This window comes from Miscanthus floridulus, chromosome 10, assembly GCF_019320115.1.
Source record: "Miscanthus floridulus cultivar M001 chromosome 10, ASM1932011v1, whole genome shotgun sequence".
Classification (NCBI taxonomy): Eukaryota; Viridiplantae; Streptophyta; class Magnoliopsida; order Poales; family Poaceae; genus Miscanthus; species Miscanthus floridulus.
The window spans coordinates 116,967,673-116,988,579 of record NC_089589.1 but is presented as its reverse complement, the minus strand read 5'-3'; positions in this window follow the sequence as shown (position 1 = coordinate 116,988,579).

Below are 20,907 nucleotides of genomic sequence, written 5' to 3'. Positions count from 1 at the left end.
AGCTGCGCGCCTGCGCGCGCACAGAACGTGAAAAGACATGACGAGGGCGGGGAGAGAACCACATGCACCTATTTCAGACGCCCGGTGCAGTGGATTATTTTAGATGCGGTTGGATGGGAGGCTTTGCAATATAGAGAAATACAGAGCCACAACGAGAACGAGACGATGAATAATTGCCATGCAACGAGTATGCCGTAGGCCTGGAAAATAAACGAAGCTGCTACGCTCTCTCTCTCTCTCTCTTCAGTTCGTGCTTATCAAAATAAACCCATGAGTATATATATATCGTTCTATTTATTAATGGATTTTATTTTATTTATAATATGCTTTTCATGCTTAATCTAACAGAACAAACCGTTCGCTAGCATCGTCGTTCGGTATTCCTAAATCTCTTTATGCACTGAGTAATTTAACTTGAGCGTTTATTTGAGTCTACGAAACTAAGTCACACAGGATTTGCTTATCGCCTTAAGTACGTTTTAAATTAAAAACCCGAGAACTTGATTCAGAAATTTTCCTTAGGCCTAAATCGCGGTGCTAAATGAGCTTGTAACACCAGAGGTGTTAGAACCTCCTCCATGAAAAATCAATTGAGCTTTAATAAAATGATAGAAACTCAAATAGCTCAAATAGCTGCCGCCATTCCGACTAACAACACAGGGAAAATCCTGAGGCAACCTGTGAACTCTCCTGTGTTGACCTACGCAGCTATTGATCAATGAGGAGAAGAGTCTTGCTGACGGACTATAAATGTCAGGCCCTTTTACCGAAGGTAAATCGATAGTTATCTTCCAAAAAAAACTCAAAATTTTAAAATTCAGAATTTAAAATCAAAATAAGATTTTCAGAAAAAATAAAATAAAAATCAATTTCTGGTAGTATAGATTTTTCTTTTACCATTTCCTATTTTTCAAAATATTTATGAAAATCAAAATATAATAAAGGTTTTTGTGGAAAATAAAAAATGGAGCAAACTTTTTGAACTAGAGGGAAGCACCGACGGCTAGTTTTTGAAAATAGTCGTTTGAAGCAACCAGCCAAGGGGGGGCAAAGTGGGCCCACCTAGGGTGCGGGCGCACCCTGGGTGTAGCCGCACCCTACCCAAGGCTGCTGGCTCTGCCACGCCTCCAATGGCTCCTAGCCGTTGCCTCCACCCCCTCCACGCTGGTGCTTGCTCTATAAATGGCCGAGAGCTCAGGGTTGAGCTCCTCGCCCTCACACTCTCACATTTTCACTCCCTCTTGCTCCACTTCTTGCAATTTTTATTTTTTCCACAAAGTTTGAGTGCAAGGAAACTCTGCAGAAAATTCCAACACTCATTGCCACCAAGCCTAGCTCACAGGTTGCTCGATTTAGTTTTGCTAACGTAACCCCGTTGCTAGTTTTGTTGTTGTCTTTTTTCACCTTGGGTAGGTTTGGGAGAAAACTCTCTGGCGCATTCAAGAAGGTCGTGGGAGCAAGCTCAAGTCGCTCCCGTGGAAGCTCAAGCTCGCGCTACACCGAGCCCAAAGAGAGCCCGATGCATGAAGAAACAGAGCCAACGGAAGAGCAAGAAGAAGAGCAAGAACAACCGATGGAGGAAGGAGACGATGCTCCACACCATGATTTGGAGGGAGACCGGGAGACGCAGGCATACAACCTCATCAAAGATCGGGAGTTCGTCCACACGCCGATATATGACCCCGACCTCCTCGAAAAGATAGGTATGGACACCGAATTCACCACTATCTAGAAAGACGTTGGATGGGTGAAGGTTGCTCCTATCGACGAGCTTGGTTCTCGCTTGCTTACTATCCAATTCTTATGCTCTTTGCAAGAAGTAGAGGGTGGGATTACTTTCCGTCTATTTGAAAAAGAATATTATCTTGCTAGGAGAAATCTCAGCTCCCACTTAGGCTTTAGCACCAAATGCTCAATTGACCTAAATCATGCTCTTCGATGTTTTAATCATCATGAATTTTGGAGGATGATTTCTAGTCAAAATGTAGTTGGAAAATTTCAACCTCGGAATATGAACATTCATCACCCTATTTTGAGGTTCATGCATCAATGGATTGTCATGACTTTATTTGCTAGGCAGGATATAACATTTGTCTATCATGCTGAAATGCAAATTCTTTATGCCATGCTTAAAAAGATTAAAATTGCTCCTGTAAAAGAAATATTTGAACCTTGGTTAGAAACATTCAAGACCTCTACATCTAGCTCTTGCACATCCCTTGTAACTCATATTGCTACTAATCTCGGTGCATTGGATGGATAGGATGTGACATACATCTCTACTCCAGGCATTGAAATCAACGAACATTACTTGATACAAGGGCATCACCTAAAATATGATGATGTAGGGAACCTTGTATTTTTCTTTCCCGGGTATACAAATGAGATCTCGCTCCCTAACCCGGGACTCTCTTTGTATAAGTTCCCATCACTCACCTTCACTCTTGTTGAACAAGAGGAAGCACGCAGGAGTTCTGTTTCTCACAGGGGAACAAGAAGGAGGGCAAGAGATGAAGCTAGCAGCTCTCAACGGCCGCCATCGACTCTGACACTGACTCCACTTGTACCTCAGGCATTTCACACAGAGTGGTTCCCGGTTATGCAGACACCCGGGCCTAGTTTTGGGTTTCAGCAAAACTAGGAACGCACTCTGCACACACATGAGGCAAGTGGGTCACGATGGTTAGAGGCCGATGACACAGCATGGGTGCACCACTCATCCGATTCCAAGGGGCTACCACTGGCTGGCCAACCGTGATAGTCCACTTCAGACTGTCGGGAGTTCGACAATATCAACACCCACCTCGAAGGATTAGAGATCCACACAGGTGAAATACAAAACACACTTAACACTCATGTGCAGGATTCGAGACAGTGGCACCTACAGCAGCAGCAACAATTTGCATACATCAATACGCTGCTGAGGCAACAACAAGAAGCACAGGCGGCTTATTGGAGGTCCATGGGATACAATCCCAGACCATAGGCTAGGAGCTAGCTTGGGGGAGGACCCCACAGAGGTACCTTGTATCTTGTATCTTTATTTTACGCATTTATTTTCTACAATTATTTTTCTATTAGCATATAAAAAATAGAATATGACAAAAATACCAAAAATATGAATTCCACTCTCATATGTGTTTGAGAATGCTAGTTTCTCCTAAGTTGAAACGATGAATAGTTGCTCTGTCTATAGTTCATCTATGCCTAGGTTATAACTTAATATTCCCTAAGATTCAAGTTTGTTGGTTAAAAATATCACATTCTGGAACCTTGATAAAATGTGGGTTGCAAATGCATGATCCTTTTTCTAAGTTGTTGCCTGACATGATATGGTACAAATAGAATTTGCTATGAGTTTGTTCTAAGAGAAACTTGACATCCGGAGATTTCATTTTTAAAATATTAAAATCCAAAGTTCCTCAATGATTATGAAAGACCTACCAAGGCCATATGACATAATTCAAAATTCAAACCCTTAGTCATATGCTACTTGTTTGAGCATTGAGCTTTGTCAAATTGTTGTGAACTAACTAGAGATTCTTGTCATGCACCCATGATCGAGACACACGTACACCCACAAATAAAACTGCCAACTCTTACACTAATAGTTGCGCACAACATGCACATTTCCGTCCACCAAATAATTACTCCATTTATGATATCATGATCTCTCTCATCAAAAGTCTCATATGCCAAGAAGAAAGATATGGGCTATGCTAAAAAAAAGGGGGGAAGGAAAAAAGAAAATCCATGCCAAGGGGCATGAGAGAAAAAAATGGACACAAAAGTGTCCGAATAAATAAAAACAATGGGTACTTAGATGTCCGCCAAAAAAAAGAAAAAAAAGAAAAGAGAAATAAGATAGCCCATACTTTTCGAAAGGCATTCATCCAAAAAGGGAGTCATGAAACAAAGGAGTGCCAAAAATATTTAGACTTGGGAATTTTATTCCACACACTTGCACATCTCGATCAAAGTGTATGACTTGCATCTCCTTGTGGTTCGGTTTTTGACTTAGCAACATATGTGATGCAAGTATGCCCACTTTCATACCTACCCAAAACTCCACTCAAAAGCCTAGTGGTAGGATATGAAAAAGAAGGCAGAATGCCTTTGGTAAAAGTACTATACACTTTGAGCGATTGAGTGAATCATTTGAGGAACTTACATTTATTTTGCAAAATTTATAAACCCTCCGGATAGATGGTTAATCAAGGAGCAAATGATTGGTAATTCTGTTATAACAATTCTATCTAGCAACCACCCAAAAACTTGGAAAAGCTATAAGCCCCATTATGAATCAAGGTAAAGGGTGGATAGAGTACCAACTTATTTGAATTATAGAAGAATACTTTGTTACAGACATGGCACTTATGAAATATATCGTCATAGTAGCAACTCCTGATTAACAACCAAGTACTTAACTATTTGCTCGGGACGAGCAAAGGTTAAGCTTGGGGGATTTGTTGGCGGTCACTATTGCACATTTAGAACCGCCAAATCAAGTCCAAAACAGGAGAAATATGCAAACTTTAGCACATATGCATATATTATTAACCTAGTTCCACTTGTATTCTGAGAAAACAAGTTTTGCAGAATAAACCCTAGAATCGAGCGGAAATGAATAAAAATAGAGAAGAAAGCGCAGAGTGGAACACGTAGTTTCAGAAGTGCGCAAAGGAAGAATACAAGCAAGAGCCCACCTACACATCCTATCTAGGCAGAACACCACCGTGGAAGCAACCCAGGTCCAGCCAGCAACCCACCTAGCAAAGACTTTGGGTAGCGGAGCTAGGCAGGGTGCGGCTGCACCGCCCCCAGCATGGCCTAGGCCCAAATTTCTATGGCGGTTGCATGCCACCATGCTTGGTCGGTTGGCGTAGGTTTCCTAATTTTTGCACCCCAAACCGACCATGCTACACTATATAAAGAGGAGGAGGGCTCATTCTCAAAACACACAACATTTGAAGCTCCACCTCTCTACCTTCTCTTAGTAGTTTTTATAGTTTTAGTTTTAGTTACTAGAGCAAGGCAAAGCTAGCAAGGAGAGCTTGTCTCCTTGGAAGAAGTGCTACTCGGTATGAATATCCTTATGAAGAGTTCTTCCAAGTTCAAGTTCTTATATCTATTATATGGTTGTGCATATGAACTAGAGTATAGTTTTATTCATGTTATAGTCATAATATATGAACTAGTCTATAGTTTATAAGTTATAATCATAACATGTTCATCATTGTTCTTCATTGTTCATATGATTTGTATGACTAGATGTAGGATTAGGATTCGGATGACAGTTCGTTGTGCCTTCAGGTTTGCCCATGTTCTAGCTTGTCAATCCATAGGGTTGGAGTCCTAGGGGGACATGGGTTGTTTCTTTGTACACGGGCGTGGTGCTCAGGTACACGGAAACCTACGAATATGACGGTGCTCCACGGTTGAGGGGTAGGCGACAAGTGGTGACAACCCTGTCCGTCCCTCGTAATCCCCCAAGTCCAGGTATTCGTGTAGGAGTTCGTAAATGTCTCTATGGCTTGGCAAACCAGGCCTGGGGATCACCCCATCATCCTAGACCTAGTTCTAACTCTAGTCACATAGATTATATAACTATCAACTGTTCGAATGCATGGCTATATTAGAATGCCTGCTCAACTTAGGAATATTCTTTTATTCATTATTTTCCCTTTTATCCTTGGGGGTTGCTCAGATGTGTATCCACTATCCATGAATTACCGTTTTTACCCCTGCCATGATCTATAGCCTATTATGCAAGTATGAAATCATATTCATGTCAAAGATAGAACTTGGTATAACCTACCCTCTTTGGTAAAATATAAATAATGACACCCTGAATATCTCTGGGTTGAAATGCTGCAATGATAGTTCCGTGCGCTTGCAGATTTTGTCTATAAACATTAGGACTATCATGTTGGCTTTCCTAAGTACCATTACCCAGGGACTGTAACTCCCAACATGCAAACGGTGCCAGTGCTGAGGGACTACAACTCCTAAGTAGCGACGGTTAGGAATGCCAACTAGGCATCTCTAAGTGTCATTACCTTGTAATTGTAAAACCCTTGCTTGGCGCCTTTGCTTTGCTAGGGAATTATGTTCCTGAGTAATGATGTTTAGGATGCCAGTCAGGTGTTTCTTGACAGCGTTGCTAATGTTAACTCAACCTTAGTAATGGTGTTAAGGAATACTGGCTAGGTATTTCTAGCGCCCTTACCAGTGATGAGCTTAAAACCTTCTCACTTGGTGACTGCGTTAAGAAATACCAACAAGCATTTCTGGCACCATTGCCAGGAACGGACTTAAAACCTCCTTACCTAGTGATTGCGTTAAGAAATGCCAACATCAAGGCAAGTGAAGGAGTTGTTCCTTCTGAGCAAGGCTACGGTTACTATAGTGCAAATGCTTACAGAGGGCCGTCTGAGTTCTAGGTGAGTTCACTAAACGGTTGAATTTACTAAAGGAACAATGTGGGGGGTACGACCCCAGATACCCATGGCATACCACATGGGTTGCACCCACAAGACGAAGCCTTGCGGGGCACGACTCTGCTCAGCGCCTTCCGCAAGACATTTGGAAGATATCCTGAAGATACTACGAGATCTATTAGGATATGTATGATCCCAAGATTCATGTAATCAATTATTACTTTCCAGTTATCTCTTAGATCTAACCGACTTGTAACCTTGCTCCTTGGACTATATAAGGCGGGTAGGGACCCCCTCCAAACTCACACAATATCATACAATAGCTAATACAAACCAATAGACCACAGGAGTAGGGTATTACGTCATACTGATGGCCTAAACCTATCTAACTCGTGTGTCTTTGTTGCCTTCTTGTTCTTGATCTCACGCTCCTCTACCGATCAATCTACCTTCGCGGAATACCCCTCGGAGGACTATCGATGATATTCTATCGACAGTTGGCACGCCAGGTTGGGGCCTACGTGCTGTTTCCTTATCGAACAATATGCCTTTTTCTGCAGGCTCTTCATCCCTCCTGTAGCCTGGCCAGATCTTCACGGTTGGATCGATCTCCTGGATCATCAACACTGACAAAATTGGAGAGATCCTCAAGCCATCATAGATCGAGTTTGTGCCGATCATCCCCACACCTGCAACTGCAGATCCGATCTCGGAATCACCTCCAAGGTCGCCTTCATCAGCAACCCGCCCTCCCGCTTCCTCGCTACCATAGGAGGCAGATCGGCAACGACGATCTGATCGAATCCATCGATCGGGTCAGTCTGAAGCTTGTCGATTGTCTCTCCATCGCCGAGTCGGCTCTAGACACTTTGGTTCAGTGTCGACCACCCTCCGATCCAAATCTATCAGAGGCTGCTCAGAAAACTCTAGGAGTTGCGGCTCTGCCCTTCGAGCTCACCAACGTTGCCACCACCTACCAATACGCCCTAAGGGGCAAATTCGACGACCAAGTGGGATGCGCCCATCTACTCGCCGACCAGATTGCCATCCAGCCTCTGCCAGCCGTCAACAAGCTACACTTTGGCTGGTGCCCCAGAGTGTCCCTCCAGACCATCCTGGGGGAAAATATGGGCTCCGAGTCTCAGGGCCCTACGGAGACCCTCGCCGAAACCTTCACCGAGCAACTCCTACTCCCACCCTTCCAGGGTGGCGCAATCTTCAACGTCAGCGTTGATAGCCCTCCTCAGAACAACGAACCTGAGGAGGAACGCGTCGCTCATGAGAATCGAAACGTCAACCGCGCGCAGCGCTGAGAAAACTAGGTGGCCATTGCGAGGGCCGAGGCTGCTCGGAATAATCGGCTCGACTCACAAGGAAGGCCACTCCCGCTCTACCGCGACCTCGACGAAGAGTTTCTCCACATCGATGGCCACGACGTCTTCAAGACTCCAAGCGCCAATCTGGCAGCAGCTGCCAATGAGCTTGCATGCCTCCCGCAGACACCCGAGCTCTCCAAGGTCGCCGCCATGTTTAAAGCGGCACACTGTCAGGTTAATGAGATTCGAGAGGATCAGAGACCTTCGTGCTCTACGAGCACGATTCACTGATCAGCTATGTCAAGATCCAATCGCCGCCCCAGTCAGAGCCATTTCGTCGACCAGTCGATGCCCCTCTAGGGGGAGCCGGGGGCCACCATGCCGAACACCATCGCCAACACGACCAGGAGGTCGAACAGGATGCTCGAGTGCACCTTAGCAACCTCCGGGATGCACAACGGCGTATTGAGCAACGTTGCTTCGGTCACCATGAAGACGAAGTACGTCGCCGCCAGAACTATGAGCAGGAGTACGACAACCCGGACTCAGCTCTCGAGCCGCTTGCCGATGGCAACACTGCAGACAATGGCGCCGACAACCCCAAGGGCCCCCTAGCTTTCACAAGGGTGCTCCGAACACTTTGGTGGCCCTGTGGTTTCAAGATCACTGGGGTTGAGCCCTACGAAGGAAGGATGAACCCGACATAGTGGCTGTAGGCTTATGCCACTACTGTCCGCGCTGCTAGAGGAGACACCAGTGTCATGGCGAACTATCGTCCTATCATGCTCATGCCAGCCGCCATGAGCTAGTTTACAAGTCTTGCCTCGGATTCCATCGGATCTTGGGAAGAGCTGAAAAAAGTTTTCACCAACAATTACATGGCTACGTGTACTCGGCCCGGCACCAAGCACGATCTGAACTGCATCAACCAGAAGCCATTAGAGCTCCTCCATAGTTACATCCGACGCTTTTCCGAGATGAGGACTTCTATCCCCAACATCACGGAAGCTGAGGTTATCACCGCCTTCATTTGAGGACTCCATCACCGCGAGCTCCGCTCCAAGTTCAATCGCAAGCCGCTAATAGGGAATGGTGAGATGATCACAATCGCCAACCAGTACACCAACACCGAGGAAGCTGAGGTGCGCTTCAATGAGGATGTGGGCACTCATCGCCCAACTCGCTGCTATGACGACCGCCCCGACGACCGATGCCACAACGACCGCAGTTACCATCGTGACAACGGCCATGATCGAACAGAAGGACCTAGGTCTGGCCAAAATTGCCGCCGCCAGCCAGACCACATCATCACCACCGTCAGCCAACCTTGCACCAAGCGCAACTACGACAAGCAGTACCAAAAGATCCTTAACGGCCCATGCCCTCTCCACAAGAACACCAAACACAAGATGAAGAACTGCCTTGGTTTGGCTAAGGAGTTCTAGGACAAGAAGCTGGACGACGATGCCAACAATGGAGCTAGAGGCCGCCGACCACCTGGGGGCAACAACAATGCCTTCTAGGATCACGACAAGGTGGTCGCCACCATCTTTGGGGGCCTCGCCTCCACCGAGAGTAGAAGAGAACGCAAGCTCGCTGCTCGATGGGTGCTCGCCGTCACTACGGACGACATCGCCACCAACCCCAGCTATCGCCCATGGTTCGAGATCCCCATCACCTTCAGCAGGGCCAACCAATGGGTGGATATTACCTACATAGGGTGTTTCCCCCTCATCATCGACACAACTGTCCATAAGGTGCTCTTCAGAAAAGTGCTCGTCGACGGGGGGAGTGCTCTAAATCTCCTCTTCACCGGAGCCCTAAAGGAGCTGGGCCTCGGCTTGTTAGATCTCACACCCTCCAACTCCTCCTTTTGGGGTGTGGTACCTAGCAGGGCCTCCTAACCGCTTGGAGAGATTACCCTACCAGTACAGTTCGGCACGGCAAGCAACTACCGCGTCGAACACATCAACTTTTACGTCACCAACTTCAACACCGCCTACCACGCCATACTTGGTCGGCCAGCTCTGGCCAAGTTCATGGTTGTACCACACTACGTGTATCTGGTGCTGAAGATGCCATCACCTATAGGAGTTCTGGCCCTGCGGGCCAACCTCTCCATCGCCTACACCTACGAGACAAAGAGTCTCGCTCTCGTTGAAGCCACCGACCTCTCCATCTAGATGGCTAGTGTGGTCACCGAAGCCAAGATGGTGTCCATCGATGACATGGAGATCCTAAAGCTAGAGCCTCCTCGCGCCTCCGCCAAGTCCAAGGAAGTCAAGGAGGTTGGCCTTGGCCTCGATGACCCCTCCAAGACAGTGAAGATTGGGGCTCACCTTGACCCCAAATAGGAAAGCGTGCTTGTCTGCTTCCTATGTGCCAATGTCGACGTGTTTGCTTGGAAACTTGTAGACATGCTGGGGGTACCATGGGAGAAGATCGAGCACTCCTTGAACGTCTCACCGACCGCCAAACCGATCAAGCAGAAACTCCACCAATTTGCGCCAGACAAGAAGGAGGCTATTCGGGTAGAAATAAAATGGCTCTTAGCTGTCGGATTTATAAAAAAGTGTATCATCCTGAGTGGTTAGCAAACCCTATTCTTGTTTGAAAAAAGAATAAAGAATGGAGAATGTGCGTTGATTACACTGATCTCAACAAACACTGCCCTAAGGACCCCTTCGGTTTGCCTCGGAAGATGAGGTTGTAGACCACCGCCGGCTGCGAACTGCTCTCCTTTCTTGACTATTACTCCGGCTATCACTAGATCTCCCTCAGGGAAGAAGACCAGATCAAGACGTCGTTCATCACGCCCTTCGGTGCGTACTACTACACCACCATGTCCTTTAGACTTAAGAACACCGGGGTGACTTATCAAAGGGCTATCCAGATGTGCCTCGATCAATAGATCGGTCGAAACGTTGAAGCTTACATCGACGATGTGGTCGTCAAGTCCAAGACCTCCGATGAGCTCATCGCCGACCTCGAAGAAACATTCGCCAACCTAAAAAAGTACTGATGGAAATTGAACCCTTCAAAGTGCATCGTTGGAGTTCCATCCGGTATATTGTTGCGCTACATCATCAGTGCTCGTGGCATCGAACCCAACCCTGACAAGGTCTCCACCATCACTAACATGAAACGACCAACATGCGTCAAGGATATACAGAAACTTACAGGCTGCATGGCTGCTTTAAGCCGCTTCATATCGCGCGTCGGTGAAAAAGGGCTACCATTCTTCAAACTCCTCAAGGCCTCTGAGCGTTTTTTGAGTCAGAGGAGGCAGATACAGCTTTCGAGCCTAACAAAGCCTCAAATCATGATGGCGCCATGGCTAGACGAAACTCTCCAGATCTACATTGCTGCTACTTCTCGCGTTGTTAGCACAGCCATCATGGTCGAATGTGAGGAGGCCAGGCATGCTTACAAGGTGCAGCATCTGGTATACTTCATCAGTGAGGTCCTTAACGAGCCCAAAACTCATTATCCTCAGGTCCAAAAGCTGCTATACGCCATCCTGATTACATCGCGTAAGCTCTGGCACTACTTCAAGTATTACAAGATCGCCGTGGTCACTGAGTTTCCTCTGGGGGGCATCCTCCACAACAAAGAGGCCAATGGCCGTATCATCAAGTGGGCTATCGAGCTCGACACTTACTCCATTGAATTCAGAAGCAGGCCTACGATCAAGTCTCAGGCGCTTGCTGATTTCGTCACTGAGTGGACCGAGATCCAAGAGCCCATCGCCGCCACCTGCCTCGAGCACTAGGTGATGTACTTTGATGGTGCCCTTAACATCAATGGAGCTGGTGCGGGCATTCTATTCATTATGCTGACCAAGGATAAGCTCCGATACGTTCTTTGGATACACTTTTCGGCCTCCAACAACGCCGCCGAATATGAAGCATGTCTCCACAGACTCCATATAGCCGTTGAGCTCGGCATCAAACGCCTCATGGTGTATGGGGACTTCGTGTTGGTCATCAACCATATTAACAAAGACTGGTCTTGCAACAACGAGAAAATGAATGCATATTGCACTGAAATCAGGAAGCTTGAAGGAAAATTCTATGGCATCGAGTACCACCACGTGGTACGCGACCAGAATTAGCTCGCCAACCATTTATCCAAGTTGGGCTCTCCTCGCGCCGTGATCCCACCAGGGGTCTTCGTTCAAGATCTCCTGGCGTCATCCATCAAAGAAGATAAGGAAGTTCAAGAAGTTCCCCCCACCGAGCAGCTGGTACTGGTGGTACCTTCGCCGGCCACCCATTGGAGGGAACAATTCATCAATTACCTTACCAGCGCTGACGTACCCACCGATAAGACGGAAACCGACCGCCAAATCTGTCGAAGCAAACATTATGTGCTGGTGGACAGCAACTTGATGAGGAAAAGCGCCAAGGAAGGGATCCTGCAAAAATGCATCATCCAAGAAAACGGAGTGAAGCTACTTCTTGAAATTCACTCTGGCTCCTACGGCAACCACGCAGCATCGAGAACACTGGTCGGCAAAGCTTTTCGAGCTGGTTTTTACTGGCCCACGGCCATGTCCAATGCAGAAGACCTCGTCCGATGTTGTGAAGGATGCCAATTTTTTGCCAAGCAAATACACATGCCGGCACAAGGACTGCAGACCATTCCAGCTTCCTGGCCCTTTGCATGCTGGGGACTAGACATGATTGGCCCTTTTAAGCCAGCGCCAAGTGGCTTCCGGTACGTATATGTCACCACTGATAAGTTCTCCAAGTGGATTGAGTATAAACCGCTCATCTCGGCTACTGTAAAGAAAGCAGTCGAGCTCTTCGAAGATATCATCCATAGATTTGGTCTCTCAAACAGCATCATCACCGACCTCGGAACTACATTTACTGGCCATCACTTTTGGGACTTCTACGAAGACCGCTGCATCTCCATCAAATACGTCTCTGTTGCTCATCCTAGAGCCAACGGCCAGGTCGAATGGGCGAACGGCATGATCCTTGATGCCCTCAAGAAGAGATTATATCAGAAAGAAGAAAAGCACTTGGGCAGATGGCTCAAGGAGCTACCAGCTATAGTTTGGGGACTACATACTCAAGCTAGTCACAGCACCGGAGTGTCTCCATACTTCTTGGTCTACGGCTCAGAGGCCATACTACCAGCGGACATTGCCTTCCGAGAACCTAGGGTGGAAAACTATGATGAAGAGCAGGCCGCAGCTGTTCAGACAGAGGATGTCGACAGGGTCGAGGAAGAACGCCTGCGTCCGCATAGCCAAATATCTAGAAGGCTTACGGAGGTACTACAACCGCAACGTCAAAGGTCGTTCATTTGTTGTCGGCGACCTCGTTCTCCGTAGAAAACAAAAAACCAAAGGGATGCACAAGCTCTCCTCCCCTTGGGAAGGGCCTTACATCGTCAAAGAGGTCACCCGACCAGGGTCATATCGCCTATGTGACTTAGACGAAATCGATGTTCCCAACTCATGGCACATCAAGCACCTTATACGTTTCTATCCTTGAAACGCTCCAGATATGTACTCTTCACTTTATGTTGAATAAAGTTTTGGTCTCCATAACTTCTCTCCACTTTTTCTCCATTATGGTTTGATCTCCATTTACAATCGCCGAGCTCTACGCTTCTCCATAACGAACTCCAATACAAATTCGCCATAACTGCACCGACCACGTTTCTCCAAATCTCCAACATAATCGCTGAACGGTTTTCTCCAATATCGCTGAACGATTTCTCCAAATCGCCGACACATTTTTGCCAAAAATCACCGAATAAGTTTTCTCCAAAACGCCGACACATTTTTGGCAAAAATTGCCGAATAAGTTTTCTCCAAATTGCCGAACACATCTTCTCCAAATCGCCAACGTATTTCGCCACACGTTTTTCTTCAAATCGCCAAACACTTCGCTCCAAATCTCCAAGATATTTCACCGATTAGCGAGTAGCATACTTTCTTTTCTGTTCTCTTCAGAGAAGACCCAGTCTCTGATCTCCCCCTACACGTGCCACGGGCTCTGCGCTCTGCGTTATGGGTGGTCAGTTGTGGTTCCTTGGTCACGCCTTTTCCTCCTACATGTCCACGGGCTCTGCGCTCGACGTTATGGACTATGCGCTAGCCAAGGCCGAGAGCTCAGCACAGAACTAATTGCTCGGACGCCGCTTATACTACCTATATCTCCAAGTTATTTTGATAACCTCTGAGTAGCACATGTTCTGCTTTGTTTTCTATAGAGAAGACCTAGTCTCCGATCCCTCCCTACACGTGCTACGGGCTCCATGCTCTGCGTTATGGGTGGTCGGCTACGGTTCCTTGGTCACACCTGTTCCTCCTACATGTGCACGGGCTCCGCGCTCGACGTTATGGACTATGGGCTAGCTGAGACCATAAGGGTCAGTAGCGAACTAACTGCTCGGACTTTACTTATACTCCATATAAATACGTCATGATGAAAACTACGAGGATTTTTTTGCCAAAATACAAGTGAACTGCATACACATGCACCTTGTAACATTTCTCACATACATAATTGTTTTTTGCGCTTTCGCGCGTTTTAACTACACTGTCAAGATGTTACAGATGATAACCCCCGAGCAGATCACTGTGCTCCGCCATTACCGTCCGTCTCACCGAACAGGTCTATATCGCCATCCAGCATCTTCGCTACGCCCTCCACCTCATCTTCCAGCTGCTGGGTCTCTGCCTCGCTTAGCCCTTCGGCGAACCCACCCCCTATCGACTGAAGGTCGACGGTTGGGTAGTGGGACCAAACCACCGCAAGGGCATGAGTAGTGGCGATCAAAATGGCGTCGTGGTTGAAGCTTTTGAAGCTCTCCCATGCCGTCTTGCACCTTTCGATGATGATGTCAGGGCGCGGTGGTCTGCCATCGGGCTGAGGAGCCCCCTCTGGGTCGACGCAGTCAAGCACTGGTTTGATGCTCTAGCACATCGAACTGTGCCTTGACCCTCTGACGGTAGTCTGCAAGCATTACAAAGTTTCATCAAGCAAGGAAGTTACTTCAGCAGTACTTCTGACAAGGGAGTCCTCACCGTTCAGCTCCTCGGCCAGTTTGTCTGCTCGCCCTATCTCCTTCGCCTTATCTTCTCAGAGTTGCTCGAGGGCTTGGCGTAGTTGTCCGAGCTCCGTGTCTTGCTCCACAAGCACAACAGTCATCACGGGAAATATGGATGCTCAGTAATAAAAAGTGCTTTTGCATATATACCGTACTTGCTTTTTGCTCAGATACACTTCTGAGCTGCTCAGATTGCTGTTTCAACTGCTCGGAAGCACCTTTCAGTTGGTCGGAAACAGTGGCCAGCTGCTCGGACTTGCTCCACAGCTGTTTGGATGCTGCCGCCAGCTACTCAGATAGGACCCCCCCTCTAGTATTCCAGGTCCCGAGCGTTGGACTCTACAAGATCTCGTTCCTGCCGGGCCCTCTGGATGTTTCTCTCTAAGAGGTTCATCGCCTCTTTGAGTTTTTCGTTATCCTCGGTGAGGGGCTCCATCCTCTTTATCAGCTAGCGGCGCTGCTCAGTGGTCCGAGTTATCTCCTGCAAATGCACAATGATAATGTCGAAATTCAATTCCCAACGTCAACGAAGAGCATTATAGACACAGTACTAACCTTTATCTGCTTCATCACCCCGGCAAGGGCAGTCTCTAGTTTCCTGAACTCCCTGGTGATGTCCTCCTCTTCAACAATTACTATATCATCACTACGCTTTCGGAGGATTCGAACAGCTTGGGGTTGAGGTTCATCATGTCCATCTCCTCCACCTCGTCCTCCTCTGCTACAGCTAGAGGCACCACCTGGGGGCTTGGTGGCCGGATAGCGGGTCTGACCATGCCTTCTGACACCTTGGGGAGTGTCGTCTGCTCCTTCGGCATAGCAAGCTTCTCTGCTCTAGATTTCGACGTGACGTTGGTACCTACAGTTTCTACTCCTAAGGACCTGGTGGTGCCCCCGTTGCTGAGGGTGCTATCGCCGACTCATTCGCAGTCGATGACAACTGTTCACTGCCGTCAAGTCCACCAACAGTGGCGACTGGCTCCCCCGCGTGCTGCCGAGCACCTGGGGACTCTAGGATGGGGTCCACCGACATCCCCTCCAACCCGAGGCCAGCTGTCGGCTACGCGTCAGTTCGGACGAGCGGGACTGGATCCATTGTGTGCCGTTAACTATATCAAATCAGCTCGTCAGTCACCACAAAAGTTAAGAAACTATAACAAAGTAACCCAAGACAAGGATACTTACGGTTTGGTTTGCCGATTCAATTTCTTGAACCAACGATGCCTACCCGAGCCCCAAGGCGCAGCCATGGGGTCGACTGTTGTGCTCTGTGGGGAAGGTCTCGGCTCCTCCACAGTCGACCTCTACTCTGCCTACTGCTTTGGGGCCCTCTCCGCCTGCTGCTCCGGGTTTGCCTCCGCCTGCTGCTTGGGGATGCCCTGTAGGGACTCCCATCATCTGCTATGCAGAAACTCCCCTCGCCCGCTACTCGGGGACTTCCCTCGTTTGCGGCTCAGGGACTTCGTCGCCTCCCCTTGATGGATCCCCCGCGTGCGTGCCGTGCGGAGGTGCTTCAGTGCTCGGTGGAGGAGCCATTGAAATTTCGTTGTCATCCAACCACTCGACCACCGCGGTCCTTCGCATCCCGAGTGGTCTAGTCGCCACCAAGTGAGATGCCACCCGGTTTGATGGGGGCGGTGGCTGCCATTTTTCTTTTCTTCTAGGGCGGCTCGTCTGCCGCTGCCCTCTTCCCCCAGACTTTCTTCGATACCGGGGGCGAACTCTCCATCCAACCAGCATCGGTGCCTCTAGACTCTGATGAGGCGCTGGCCACATCTTCCTCAAGCCGAACCGGTGGCCGAGCATCTACCCTCCTCGACCAATCACCCCTCGACATGCCAGAGAAGTATACCGCTCTTTCCTGCGAATGGATCTTCGCATAAGTGAATCAGTTCACTGCTCGACAATGCTTCAGTATTAAAAGTCTCAGAAACAAAAACAATCGAGATGGTTACCTAAGGAGGCGGATTTGTGCAATTGAAGGCCCTTGTTTGCCTTGGCTAGCTAAATGAAGCATTGGGAGTGAAGAGCTCTGCAGCCCGCTCTAGGACATTTTTCTTCGTCAGCCGCTCCGCCCTCTCCCGGGTTCCGTCATCATCACCTTTGTAGTCAAAGCCCGGGTGGGCCCTCTCCTTGCAGGGCTGGACGCGATGAACTATGAACCTGGCCACCACTAGTTCACCAATAATCTCCACGCCTTTAATCAGGTTGAGGAGCTCCCTCACTTGTTCCATGTCAGCACTGTTTGGTTTCTCCGACCAACTCTTCTGGCTCTCCGAGATATGGTGGACGTCGCAGCGGATTGCAGGGTGACTCTGTTTCATGTAGAACCACTTGGAGTTCCACCCTTTCTGAGAAGTGTTCAATGGTACATTAATGTACTCGCTGGCCATTCCATCCCAAAGCTGCAGATATACGCTGTGTACCACCTTGGAGCCACCGCCGCCCTTCTTCTTCAACCAGAACATGTGTCTGAAGAGGTTGAAGTGTGGCAGAACCCCCAAAAATGTCTCATAGAAATGAATAAAGATCGAGATGTCTAATATGGTGTTGGGGTGGAGGTTGCACAAACTAATCGCCCAGAACTCTAGTAGATCCCACAAGAAAGGATGAATAGGGAACCCCAACCCACGCTAGAAATAATCCTCGAAGAGTACAGCTTCATCAGTGTTAGGCATTGGGAAGGGCTCACCACTGGCTGGCCGCCATCCGGCGGTGATGCGGTCAGGAAGCACACCCACCTCCACCAATCTCTCGAGCTCCGTTTCCCCTATGTGCGATGGCACCCACTCTTCGTCTCGACTGGCTCCCACTCCTGCCTTCTTTGGGCTCGCCTTCTTTGGGTTCACAACTCTCCTCTTCGGCGCCATCTCTCATATCTGGATAGGGACTGGCATTGGGAGCGTGCGTGGATGCGAATCTAGAAATGTGAGGGTTGAGGATGAAGATGGAATGACTAAATGGTGAAGGTATGTATGTGGGATGCGGCGGCGCAGTTATAAAGCACTTTCCCCACCCTTTCGCATTCGAGGGTTTTTGGGAAACTGTTCCCACGATATGTGTTTCTCCGGATTCTCCGACGTGGCTTGGTGGGCCATCGCTTGGGCCTTCGCGCAGCCGTAGCCCATATTGCTGCTTTATCTCCACAATTGGTTGCGGTTCGCCCAATGCTCGCCGACATCTCCGCCGATCATTACGGCTCAGTCATTGCTACTGTACAACCGTTACTCTGGTTTTTTTCTCCACGATTCTGTTTTCCCCCAGATTGACTGCTATTTCTAACCCTGGCACCACATGACCATGTCATCTACTGTCAGGCTTGGGGACTAAGTGGGCACACTTCAACTAGTGGTGAATGTGCTTTCTGGGGCTACGCCTGGGGACTGGCTGCCTGCTCGGCTGGCCTTTTATTTTTCTTCTGCTTCGAATCCTGGCACCACATGACTACGTCATCTACTGTCAGGCTCGGGGACTAAGTGGGCACACTTCACCTAGTGGTGAATGTGCTTGCTTTATTTTGGAAGACTCCGTGCCCCTTGAGGCCGAAGAAGATTATCTCCTGCTCTCGTGGTCGGATTCCAAGTGGGCACACTTGGTCCACTGCGAGGAAATTTTCGATTATGAACTTGAGCTCCTTACACCCTTGTGGCAAGCCATATTTGGATCATATTGCTCGGCTGTGCTCCTCGCTGCTTGGCGATGGTTCACGCTGCTCGACAACTGCTCGGCAACTCATCATGGTGGTCGGACCATGAGTTTTACTGCTCGGCTTTGTTCGCACCTGCTCGGACAAGCGCAAGACGGCATTGCACAACAGGTACAAGGCGCTCGGAGACTAGCTATGGGGGTACAACCCCGGATACCCATGGCAAACCACATGGGCTGCGCCCCTAGGGGCGGCCCAGCCCACAAGATGAAGCCTTGTGGGGCACGACTCTGCTCAGTGCCTTTCGCAAGACATCTAGAAGATATCCTGAAGATACTACGAGATTTGTTAGGATATGTATGATCCCAAGATTCCTGTAATAAGTTATTACTTTCCGGTTATCTCTTAGATCTAACCGACTTGTAACCCTGCTCCCTGGACTATATAAGGCGGGCAGGGACCCCCTCCAAACTCACGCAATATCATACAATAGCTAATACAAACCAATAGACCATAGGAGTAGGGTATTACGTCATACTGACGGCCTGAACCTGTCTAACTTGTGTGTCTCTGTTGCCTTCTTGTTCTTGATCTCACGCTCCTCTACCAATCAATCTACCTTCGTGGGATACCCCTCGGAGGATTGCCGATGATATTCTATCGACAAACAACAGCCATAAGGTTGTTTGATCAATGGTTTGTTTTTTCTTAGGTGGGGAGGACATGCAATTGGAAGGAGTTCCCTGGTCGTGGACAATTGGTAGAGTTGTACAAGGTAAGGTCGCCCCTAGAGAAATACAGGAAGCATTTGATGAAGCAGGATAGATAGATAGAGGTGAGAAGGAGGTACAACATACCGACGCCATCTTCTAAGACCCGTCAAAAGGTTTATGAGGACTTTGAGCGGGACACCGGTCGGAGCCTATCTACGTACTTTGGCGAAATGGAACTTAACACATAGTGCGCTTGTTCCTTCCTATAGTCAAATCTACCTCTCAAATTTAGTGGCCACCCAAATTTCTCTCGGCATTTCGCAACCGAATCATCAAAGCTAGGAGGGCTACCAAAGAACTGAACTTGTTCTTTCATGCTTTCAAACCCCCCATTTTCATTTACTTTGCCACCATGAAACAATCGGACTAAACGATCCATCAACAAAAAACCAACCAACAGATCAACACCAAACATCACACTGCTCATAATAAAGGCAACCCACAAACCTATCTAAATCCTCCGTGAATCAACTAACTAGGGTTCATGCAACCGCTACTTTACGTCAATCAGCGAGCAGAGTACATCCTAAACGTAATGTACGGTAACAATACTAAGAACAAACGCTAAAAAACTACAGAAAATCATCAACATTCCTAACCCTAGCCATGAACTCATCAACCACCAAATCAACAAATCTAGGGGAGAGATTGAGAATGGAGGTACCTGGCGTGGAGGATGGTGGCCGGAGCACCCCACCTGCTCGCCGATGGCGGGGGAGTAGGCGCCGGCCGAGCGAGGCGCTTGGAGGCAGCGGCGCCCAAGTCACCGAGCGCGTGGGGAAGGAGAGCTGAGGAAGAGAGAGAGGAAGTGGGTCCCTCCCTGACCTACTCCCTCCGTATATGTTTTAGAGGTCGTTCTGGGTGTTCGTTCCAGTTGCACAATACAAGTCGTTCGTCCCCACGCTGGCCAAAGGAGACGCTTTGCCCCTGACTCATCGGTTTCCAAATCCGTTTTGAGTTAATGCATGCCGCAACCCTCGGTTCACGCCGCGACCCTCGGTTTCCAAATCCATTTTGACCCTCGCTAGCACTGTGGCCCTCGGCATCTCGCTCGCTCGCCTCGCCGCCGCACCCACTCGCCTCGCCGCTTTGCCCACTCGCCTCGCCGCGCGTGCTCGCCTCGCCGCTGCACCTACTCGGACATGGAGATGGAGCTTGCGTCGGAGTCCTTAGAGATGGAGCTGGCGACGGTCTCGGACATGGAGCTCGCGCTGGTCTCAGACATGGAGCCGGAGTCGCAGATGACGCCGGAGTTGCAGGAGGTATGCGCTCGCTGTCATCTCATCCATGAGGACCGCCAAGCATGAACTCGTGCGCACTCGCGGAGATGGCCATGCCCTCGCTGCGGTCTCATCCACGCAGAATATAGACTCAGCGCCATGATTCATGGCCTCGACGAATTCGACTACGAGCTTTTCATTCCCGATCTCGACAATGTCGTGATGGATGGCAACACTCTCATGATACCTCCACAAGTGCTCAAGATGCTCGACGAGAAGCGCGAGCATGAGCTCACTGCGGTGAAGGAACAAGCCAAAGCATCGGTAAGATAGTTCTTAATAATTGTTACAAGGATGTCTATAGTAATCAAGGATAACTAACATCATTCTAATTGTTTGATGCAGCAAGTGTAGCCTCGGCATCATGTAGCAAAGATGGTT